This window comes from Lonchura striata, chromosome W (assembly GCF_050655825.1).
Source record: "Lonchura striata isolate lonStrDom1 chromosome W, ASM5065582v1, whole genome shotgun sequence".
In the NCBI taxonomy this organism is placed as follows: domain Eukaryota; kingdom Metazoa; phylum Chordata; class Aves; order Passeriformes; family Estrildidae; genus Lonchura; species Lonchura striata.
The window spans coordinates 18,465,848-18,473,592 of NC_140743.1; positions in this window are offsets into that span (position 1 = coordinate 18,465,848).

Consider the following 7,745-nt stretch of genomic DNA (forward strand, 5'->3'; position numbering starts at 1 on the left):
GGCTCCTAAAGTATGAGGGGATTCTATTAGAAACCCCTAATTTCACTTTAGAAACCACCTCATTGCAAAATCCAGCCTCCTTCCTCTTCGGAGAGCCAGAGACTGACCCACTGACTCACGACTGTGTGATCACTATAGAGGAGCAAACTAAAATTAGACCTGACTTGGAAGAGGAGGAGTTAGAGACTGGAGAAAAACTGTTTGTAGATGGATCATCCAGAGTAGTAGAGGGCTGAAGAAAATCAGGGTATGCCATAGTAGGGGGACCTGACCTAGAAGTAATTGAGTCCGGAGCCCTAGACAAAGCATGGTCAGCCCAAGCCTGTGAAATATACGCCATCCTAAGAGCCTTGGAATTATTAAAGGGAAAAGAGGGAACCATTTATACAGACTCTAAATATGGGTACGGGGTAGTACATACATTTGGAAAATTATGGGAGGAAAGGGGCCTTGTGAATTCACAAGGAAAGGACCTGGTGCATCAGAGATTAATAGTAGCCCTCCTGAAGGCCTTGAGAGGCCCTGCAAAGATAGCTGTAGTTCATTTAAAAGGGCATCAGCGGGGAATGGATTACCGGAGTAGGGGTAACAATGCGGCATACCATGAAGCGAAGAAGGCTGCAATTATCGAGGCACTGACCTTGAGCGAGAGAGCTAGGAGGGATCCTACAGATACCCCAGAGAATCCTGGGTTAACCACCCAGGAGAAGCTTGTATTTACTGTAGAAGAGCGGGAGAAACTTGCAAAATTGGGGATAAAAGAAGAATCGGGGAAATGGCTGTTGAAGGATGGGAGGGAGGTTCTGCCTAGGGCCGTAGCCCAGCAAATGATTAATAAATTACACCAGAAAACACACTGGGGCGCTCAAGGGCTGGTAGACCACTTTGCCACCCATTACATGACTGTGGGTCTCTATGATCTAACAAAAAGTATTACTAAGGGTTGTCCAACCTGTTTACGTGTAAATAGGAAGAATTTAAGGAAGCCACCCTTGGGAGGGAGACCCGTGGCAAAGAGGCCTTTTACAAATTTACAGGTGGACTTTACAGAGCTTCCCAAAGTGGGGAGGATAAAATATCTTTTAGTTATAATAGATCATCTAACACATTATGTGGAAGCAATCCCCACTGCTAGGGAGACAGCCCGAACGGTGACAAAGGCCCTGCTAGAAGAAATAATACCCAGGTATGGGGTCCCAGAAACAATAGACTCCGATAAAGGCCCCCACTTCACTTCAAAAATAACACAGCTGCTGGCAGAAGCCCTGGGCATAAAATGGGAACAAAATACTCCCTGGCACCCCCAGAGTTCCGGGAGGGTGGAAAGAATGAATGGGGAAATTAAGAAACAACTCACTAAATTGGTACTAGAAACTAAGTTATCTTGGATAAAATGTCTGCCACTAGCATTATTAAATATTCGGACTCAACCACGAGCAGACATAGGGCTTTCCCCATTTGAAATGTTATATGGGATGCCCTACTCCCTAGAGAAAGTTCAATCTAATCCTAATATCACTGACCAAAGTATTAACAAATATTTAACTGTTTTAATGAAATACAAGAAACAGTTATGGGAAAAGGGGATGTGGGCCCAAAGACCACCATTAGATCTTGTATTACACCAGGTACAACCCGGCGACTGGGTTCTCATCCGAAGCTGGAAGGAAGATTCAATCACCCCAAGGTGGGACGGACCGTATCTGGTTTTAATCACCACTGATTCCGCAGTTCATACGGCAGAAAAGGGATGGACCCATGCTAGCAGAATAAAGGGGCCAGTGGACCCGACTCGATTCCATGCAACTTCCAGAGAGACGAGCTGGAAGATTGATGGGAAGCCGGGAGATTTGAAGCTAACAGTAAAGAGAACTCTCAAGTAATCTTAATGGACACTGCCAGTTCCGGGGACATTTGGGTCGGGAATGACTGGGGATTGCAAACACAACTGATAGGAGAAACAAAACCCCCAGGATACTGTAAGCATTTAGAAGATTTAGCTCAGCAGCCCTATTATCGGCCCATCCGACTCGAAAAGGAGCAGAGACCTTGGGAAGGGGAGGGCCATGCCGAGCATGAAAATATTAGAGTAAAATGTAGCTGGTTAGATTGTGATTGTTACCCTTTTGCTTGCTTTTCTTGTAAAATTTGTAAAGGGCTGTGGTGGGCTCACTGTAGAAAGGGGAGGGCTCCAAAAAGTGTGTGCCAATGCTGCTGGCTAGAACAACGCAAGTTGACCTCTGAAATATTGAATTATAAGGTCGCCACTCAGGAATTGACTAAGGAATCTCCCGAGTGGTGGGGAATTTTTGTGAAGGGAATAAACCCTGAATTCCATTGCTACCACTCCAACGAGCTTTCAAGTCCATTTCTTATGGACATAGTCCAGGTCAAGTGTCGCAGGCTGGTCAAAGGACTTAGGTGCAACACCCCACAATTAAATGAGAAAAATTGGAACTCCTGGAGGTCGAAATGGGAGAGAGGAAATAATCCCGCCCCTGAAGAATATCTCTGCTGTCAAGAAGATGGCCTACCCTGTAGCTTGTAGCAACCAAGTTGACAGGCGAGACAGAGAGGTAGCTAGTGGGGATGAGGGACCCTCCCAAATCTTAAGAAGAAACACTGACCACCATAGGCACGGGAATGGTGACAATGGAATGAGAAAAAGTGGGAATGTGAAATTGGGCATGATAAGCAGCATCCCCTGCAGTGCGTACTACTCAGCCCTAAAGATTCTTACATTTGTGATGATATGCTTTCCTCTCCAAAGTGTTGCTACTGAAACCCATGAACCCTTTAAATGGACATTAAGTAGGTGGGAAAATCATGATACTCGTTACAACCTACAGACTGTGATGACCCCTGGGGCGCCAAGCTTTAAAGCTGGAGTATGTAACATGACCAAGAATCCAAGCTGTGGGCGGCTGTTAAATTTGACAAGTTTCTATATGTGCCCTGCTTCAAATTTGGGGAGGTCATATTGTAACCTCCCCGGGCATTACTACTGTGGTTATTGGGGTTGTGAGACAATAGCATCAGCATGGGCCCCGGGAGGAGGGTCAGATAAATACCTAAGGGTGGGATATGGACCAGCTGGATGTGTAAAACCACAAGAATGGCCATGGACAGGGCAAGATTTACTGGGGAACTGTACTTTCATATACCTCAATGTTACTCATCCAAATGACCCAGGGTGGCTGTTGGGAAAGACATGGGGAATTAGGCATTGGATAGAGGGACACGATTTGGGAAACCTAATACTTATTAAGAAAGAACCTATTCCCTATGACCCAGCACCAATTGGACCCAACAAAGTAATAAGTGACATTAAAACTAAAACAATCAACCACACAGAGACAGAGGTTATTACCAACCACATTAGCATAGATGAGCCAGGTGCTCCTAAACCCGAACATGCCACCTTGTGGAAAATAATGCAAGCCACATTCGGCGTTTTAAACTATACATACCCAAACCTAACAGAGGGTTGCTGGCTCTGTTACATGATGAATCCACCCTTTTATGAGGCGATAGGATCCTTTGCCAAAACCAGAAGAATTAATGGGACAAACCCAAGAGAATGTCTCTGGAAACAGGGAAAAGATAGCACCCCAGGAATAACCCTAGCACAAGTAAGAGGGAAAGGGAAATGTGTGGGAAAAGTACCCGCAATAATGCAACACTTGTGTGAGACGACGATCAGCATCAAGAGAAAAGATAAACTGGCAGAATGGCTCCTGCCAGCGCCCAACACCAAATGGGTATGTAATACACTCGGAACCACCCCTTGCTTATCCATAAGGCTTTTCAATGAAAGTTCAGATTATTGTGTACAGGTGTTAATTGTCCCTCGCATATCATATCACCCGAAGGAGCATGTACTAGAGCATCAAATAACTCCCGAACACCATCTAGTCAAAAGAGAACCACTCACCGTATTAACAGTAGCAGTCTTGCTTAGTGTGGGTGGAGCTGGAGTGGGAACGGGGGTAGCCTCCCTAGTAAATCAACAACAAGGTATGAAAAATTTACGGGTATCCGTAGATGAAGACTTGAGCAGAATCGAAAAGGCCATAGATGGGTTAGTAAAATCAGTCAGGTCCCTCTCTGAGGTTGTGTTACAAAATAGACGGGGACTTGATCTATTATTTTTACAACAAGGGGGGCTCTGCGTTGCCTTACGAGAAGAATGTTGCACTTATGCAGACCACACAGGAATTGTGGTTGATACTATGACTGAGCTACGCAAACAAATAGAGCAAAGAAAGAAAGAGCAAGAAGCTCAACAAAGTTGGTATGAATCATGGTTTACTCATTCCCCTTGGCTAACAACTCTTTTGTCTACCATTGCAGGACCGGCAATTCTGCTCATCTTAGTGCTAACTTTCGGACCCTGCATCTTTAATAAGCTTATTGCTATAGCAAAGAGTAGGTTAGAGGCCGCTCATTTGATGATGGTAAGATCAAAATATGAACCACTCACTCGGGTAGAGGCCGAAGACTATCTAGAGCTTAGTAGAAAAGAATTAATACGGTTCAACGAACAAAAAGAAGGATAAAAGGGAAAGGGGGAAATTGTAAGAGAAGGGTGACCTTTTTGTTCGATGCAGCTGCAGATGTTAATTTGTTTCAAGGATATAATGTAAGGAAGTTTGTTTTTACAGCGGTAGTAGGCAATAGGCTGTGAATTGCTGATAACACGCATTCCTAAGCTTTTACAGCGGTAGTAGGCAATAGGCTTTGCATTGCTTAACTGACAACACGCATTTCTAAGATAACACGTATTCTTGAGACTGTGAGAATCCCCAGATCAAAGGACACCTGTGAGGAAGACAACCAGCCTTCATCCCACGACCACCAGGAGGCAGAAAACGACCACCTAGCAACAGAATGTGACTGCGCAGAAGAAACAAGTGAACTAAGGAGAAAGATAAAAGAGCGAACTAGGGGACCACAAGTGCGGCAGTTTGGTGGAGCGGTGGCTCCCCTCTGTCGCCCAGCGCTGCTTTGCTTTCCTATACTATATTAAATGAATTTAAATAAATTCTGTTAATCGGATCGGATGGCCTCTTGTGCTCACTCATAACACCAGGTTCCATCCTTCTCCCTCTCGCTGCATGCCAAGCTGTGGTGAGGTACTGCTTGCACCGGGTGCAGGAGCTGCTGGTAGCTGGGGCAGAAGAGCAGGAGGAGTGGAGCCTGTCAGCAGAGGCACATGGGAAGAACCTGCATGTGCGGAAGGATATCTCGAAGCTTGGACTGCAGCCGCAGAATGTAGATCCGGCAGAGGAAGGGACGCAGAGGGATATGCATAGGATGCTGTAGAATCATGTTGCGGTGCTGCAGGCAGAGTGGTTGGAGGGTGGGGGGCGGTTGGAGGCTGCAGTCGTGGAGGAGCTGCTGGTGGCTGTAAGGCTGGGGTTTCCAGAAGCTGCGAAGGAGGCGGTGTAGGGAGGACTATTTGTGATGAGGCTGTAAGAAGATCCGGCCGGGCTTGCTGTGCGGATGGATATGGTGGTAGGGCCGGAAAAAGTCAGAAGTAGCGGCAGAGGTGGCCGTGTTTCTCCAGCCAGGCTCGGGGGCTCTGTCACTGCTGTGGGGGGGACGCGGGGATGTCAGCTGAGCGTAGACCACGGCATGGGGCGTGTGGGAAGCAGGAGGCTGCATCAGAGACGCGATGGGGGCGGTGGGGAGCAGGTGGTCCGCGGTAGGTACCAGAGCCTGCCGAGGGGAAGGGACCAATGCCGCGGAAGAGAGCTGCTGCGTGTTCGCAGGTGCGGGAGGTGGCAGGGGCACGGTATGGAGCCCCAGAGTGTCTCCCTGTGGTTGGGGGAGGTCGGGCTGGGGTGGCGACGCGGGGCTTCCAGCCGGACGCCGCTGCGGCGCCGGGACTGGGGGCGTGGCCACGTGGCTCCGCGGCGCGAGTGACGCCGCTCCCCCGACCTCGGGCATGCCCGCGGGAGAAAGCGGCGGCGAGCCGGCCGCGGCGAGGGCCAGCTGTATTGCCTGTAAAAACGCGGCCACGTGTCTTTGTAACAGGCCAGCGGTGGTGGCCAAAGATGCCGCTGAGGGGGCGGACGCGGCCAGGGGAACCGTGGCGGGGAGTGGGGCGGCCGCGAGGGTGGCGGTGGGAGGGGCCGCGGCTGCGAGGGCGAGGAGGGGAGCCGAGGTGAGGGCGGGGTCGTCAGAAACCGTGCAAACCGGCAGTGTGGCTGGCGCCAGCTTATCTGAAGCAAGCAAGTCAGCTACGGTTCTAAAAGCCGGGAGCAATTCACAAGCGTCGGGATCCCGGTGTGAAATATCATTAAAAATTTATTCCAACTGAGTCCCAAAAGTCTTTGGTAAAAACAGCTGAATGATCGGTATTCGGGAAATTAAGCAGAATGCACTCTAGAAGGTTTTTTAACTCTTTCTTAGACAAAGTATGGTTATAGCTACGTAAGTGATGGTTAAGTTGCTTATAGAGATCTCGATCAGGGGCAAAGTGGGATTGTCCCATTTTTTAGACCTGTGTAGCTCACCTCGATGTTGCGAGAGCAGGGTCCTCTGTGGAGTTCCGACGTACCCTCCAGTCGGCGCTCAGGACTCTGCGGGAGATCCCCTCAAGAGCTGCGGTATCAGGTGTCTCTCAGGGACGGCTTTTCCGTGCTTGGGACCTCCAGACTCCCCCTCAGAGCTCCAGCGCGGGCAATGCAAAGCAGTGCTCACTTGTGCTCTCTGCATGTGACGGTGTGCCACGGCAAGGCTCCTCACAGAGCTCCAGGTCACTGCCGCTACGCATCGGTCACCTGTGCTCAAGGCAGAAATCTTCCAAGGGCTCCAAAAACTCGCTACTTGGTAACGAGTCGCGGTGCTCGAGGATTGCCTCGGCAATTTTTTAAAGAGCTCCGGCTTCGACACTGCCTAGCAACGAAATGCCGTGCTCACAACACCGATGAGGGGAGTAAAACAGGTTATTTAGTTACCGTCCATGGAGAAGTCTCCCACAGGTAGAAAAGCTGGAGAGACATCCAGAAAGGTGTGGGTGCAGGTCTGCATGAGTTCGTATTCCTAGTTGGGCACCAGTCTGTAGGGAGCGCTATGCTCCAGGATGGATGGAGATGAATGGAGACAAGAGATCTCTGAAGGCTGCTCTTAGAATATAAGGTTTATTAGGGATGGAGAAAGGTCTTGCTTGGAGCTGCCAGACACAGCATGTGGCAAGGCCTGAGGGAATGGCGGAGGGGAGAGACAAGAGGATGCTGTAGGAGAGGGTGGAGGTCCTAAGAGGGGGAAGATCCAAGAGGGCGTCTGGCCCCTCGGAGACCCCTTATCAGGGGGCTTCAAGGTGGGCTGGAACAAGACTTGGGCCAATGGGGTTACAGGCACTTGATGTTTTAGGGGAGGGTTACCGGTGTGGGATGAACCATACATTTTGGGGGGTGAGATGGAACAGTCCATTTGACTTTTGGACTTATCTGTAGGTAAGGGTCCAGCCAGTAGGGAGGATTGTTTTCATCCTGTCTGTATTATTAGGAATAATTATATTTATCCATCCTTCCCAACAGGTAACAGGTTTTCTTCAGAAGATCCCGAGTCGACTTAACATGTACCATATGTTCACATATCATATTGCCTAATTAATTCTAAATTCCCTATTAACCCTTAAATCCCCTGTTTCAATACAACCTCCTTTCAGGTGGTTGTAGAGCACAAAAAGGTGCCCCTGAGCCTCCTTTTCTCCAGGCTAAACACCTCCAGCTCCC